The 3,674-nt window shown below is 41.9% G+C and overlaps 1 pseudogene; it reads left to right on the forward strand.

The window, feature by feature from the left end:
* Positions 1-2,780: 2,780 nt before the first annotated feature.
* Positions 2,781-3,674, forward strand: part of LOC138008229 (uncharacterized) — a 1,885-nt pseudogene continuing 991 nt past the window's right edge.

Below are 3,674 nucleotides of genomic sequence, written 5' to 3' on the forward strand. Positions count from 1 at the left end.
ATGCCAATTGTAAATCCATAGAAATTTCCAGGTATAAGGTAGACTGCAAAACAGTCGTATTTTTTGCGAACGCAAGAGACGCAGTAAATATTCCAACGAAAGGTCTGGAGCGAGTGTAGAAACAGCGAGGGAGAATGGGGAGAGACGCGCTTCACACGCGAGGATCACGCTTACGGTGCTTCGCGCCTTCCGAAAATGAAAGAAAACGACTGTTTTGCAGTCTAGGTATAAGGTTGGATTAAACCTACTTATGAATGGCTGCCTGCAAGAATCGAGAATCGTCAGTCAACGACCATTTTGGCGGATCGCTCATATTTTGCCCAAAGATACCCTTTAGTGAACTATTTTCAAATATCATATTTACAAGTTCCAGCGATTCTTATTTTTTTAGAACTTTGCGAAAAATTGAAAACGCGGTAAATGTGCGGTTTCTGTTTGACAAATTGTCCAAAATTTGCTGCGAGAACCAAGCAACGCTGAAGTCTTAAAATTAACTCAATTGACATCAAACTTGACACGACATAAGAAAAACCATTCTTATCCATTTCTACTTCGATAGTTTTTTCGGACGTGTTAAAATTGTGATTTCCTAAGCTCTTTAAAGAACATCCTCAAAGGGTGCATTACGTGGCGGCCGAAAATGTGTGATATTTAACAAGATAAAAATGTACCTGGTACCTCATTCTTAAACTTTTTTACTTCATTTTCTTCAAATATTGCTATTATTCATTTTCTTTGCACAGTTTGATGCTCGAACTCGGAACGCTTCCCTCCGAAAATATCGAAAATGTTTGTAACATGAGCGAGCAAAAGGACGCAAAGTTTGTAAACAAACAATAAGATAAATTGTATCAGGACGATAAAATTACCTGTCATGGGTACCGGCGGCTGCTCTGTATTACGAAACAGATTAAAAAGGAAGAAATATCGTGGTCGACTCTCGTGCTTGTTCAGTAGATGTTATTTCTTGTAGTTTTATGGCTCTTTGTAGCTATATAACATTACTTGGTAAGGTGACCCCTTGCGGGGAATCTTCTGATTATCCTGGTCAGCTGGAATACGTGACTCTCAAGGATTGCAACAAATGTGTGACTGGACATCTATCTGTTTTTGGGCTTAGCGCCGATGAGGGTTTAAGAACTGAAGTGAAATTGCTGTTAGCCAGAGCCGGTAAATACCTCCCTATAGACTTAAAGTGTATTGTTTCTATCGCTTTATGTTGCTTGTAATTGAGTCGTACAACAGATATGAAGTTGTGGAATTTTTTGCCAGGCGTTTTCTCATTAGGAGAAAAACACCTTGGTCTGGCTATCTGCCCACGCCATACGACAGAATTTGGCATCCGTTGGAGAACGAGGAAAACCCTTTGTACAGTTCCAAAAGAACTAGCGGCGCACAAGTCCGTAAGTGCCAGAGGGAGCCTATGTGTGGATGGCCGGAAGTCACCAACACCAACACACTTGTTCCGGTTGGATTTTCATGTACGTTAAAATGTTTATGTTGGTCAATTTAGTAAAATAATCGCAATTTGCTCGCGTTAATGTGCAATACCAACTGATCATGCGCTCCACTGACTTTAAACACTCAAGAAACCCAGCATAGCATTTCACTTTTATATCCTTAACAATATTTTAAATCGTTTCCTTTTCAATAAATTTGCGAGATGTCATTGCACTGCATCTACCTTTCCGAACAATGAGCTTGTCAACTACTTTTTTCTTGAAAGGTTGATTGTCGATTGACTGATGAAATGATGAATTTTAGATACCGTAGCTATGGTATTCGATATCAATAAGCGAATTTGCTTTCTTTTTTTTAAAAAAAGCAATCTGTAAGCAACGCCACGAAGTAATCAGTCGACAGGCCCTGGCTGACCAGACGCCGGAGGGTGCTGGAGCAAGTGGCGAGCCCGCCACCGAAGAGCCCTGTGTTCAAGTTGAGTTACCTGAACAACTGACATCGGTAAGTTTCAAATAAGAACTGATGATCTTATTGATGGTTACATATAATGACAAAACAGCAAACGTAATACAAGGAGCCACAGCTTCTCATGTAACACATTTGCCCTGGATACACCTCAATCGCCCCGCCCCCCAACGAAAAACAACGCCAATTTTTTTTTGGCACCAATTCCCACCAGGGAGCCTGGTACCAGGCTAACATTACGCTCGGTTTCTGCCGCGATTGTTTCATCCCCTGTGCACGAGCACAAAGGAATTGTGTTTCTTGGACTCGATATTTATGAAAAGATCTTGTTTCAAGCTCATAAGGAGGGAACAGACGTTTCAAGTGCGGAATCAAGTGCTGACAGTGCGATCTCCTCTGATGGCCTGGAAACTGAGTTGAGGAACCTAGAAATATCATCAAAGCGGCGGAATGACGAGACTTTCCTCAGTCCCTATACTGGAAGCCTTGTCTCCACTACGAGCGAAGAGGCCTCTGCTTCCAAGCCAGATTCCCGCAAGAAGTTGAACGAATATCTGGTGTCCAAGAACATAGAACCTGTAACTCAACCTTGGGTTGAGTGGGAAAAAGGCCAGTGACAGCACTAAGCTGCGGTATACTAAACGAACTGTGGAAATTTTGTCTTCAGTGCTCCACGACTTAACGCTTAATTATGCAGGTTCTCTTTGGCAAGCGGTCGTCTCTTCTCCTGCTATGAACGAAGCTCTCGGGCTTGACGAAAACTCTCTGAGTCTTCGAAGGGATATCTCCAGGTCTTAGCTGAGGCACACGGTAAAGCCCTTGGGTGGGAGACTAGACGGCAAATTCTGTCAATCATGTCTGAAGTTGCTTCTTACAGTGATATCACAAGATTCATTCCTGGCTTAACTAGATATCGTTTTACTATTTGTAATCTGCATCGCTTAGAGCATGGAACCGGCGCGTCTTTGGCTTCGTACCCTTCACCAAAGATAAGAGTTGATCAAAGACAACTAGATCACTTCTTATGTTATATAACGAGCCCCCATTTGGTACAGGATCTACCATTTGGACAAAAAAACCTGAAGCTTTCTTCTGGACAATTGATTGAAGTACCCAACGTTATTCGCACCATGATACCCCAGAGGATAGCACGTCAGTATACCCAATACTGCCACGAGACTGGATTTAAGGCGTTTAGTGAGCGGACGATGCTGCGGGTTTTGGAAGAATGCAAAGCCTCAACCAGAAAGTCTCTCCAAGGACTCGACTATTTCGCGGCAGATGGGACGCGTGCGTTCGATGAACTAGAGTGCTTAGTCCATCGGCTTGGGAATCTTGGTTTTGGGAAAGAGTGGGAGTTGCGGTGCGTGAAATTACTAAAGGTCGACAAATTCTACCTCAAAGGTGATTTCAGGGTAAGCAACTTAAGTGTTGTGAATAGTTCAATAACGTGTGGGTAATCTCTTGATATTCAAGTAACCTTGTTTTGTAAATGGATGAAAATATTGCGGAAACAAATCACCGTTGTGACGACAGCTTAACAGTGGAAATTATTTGTTGGTTTTTCCTATGTATGCTTCTACATGTATGAAATAGATGTAAAATAGCTTTGTGGTGGATTTCACCAATTCAGATCATTCAGATTATTATCTGTTATATGCCACAGAACTTGAACATTGTCCTTATAATTAATTTTTTCTTAAATATTGTGGGTAACAAGCTACCCCATGCTTTGTGTGAAGGTGTTT

Source organism: Montipora foliosa, chromosome 1 (genome assembly GCF_036669935.1).
Source record: "Montipora foliosa isolate CH-2021 chromosome 1, ASM3666993v2, whole genome shotgun sequence".
Taxonomy (NCBI): domain Eukaryota; kingdom Metazoa; phylum Cnidaria; class Anthozoa; order Scleractinia; family Acroporidae; genus Montipora; species Montipora foliosa.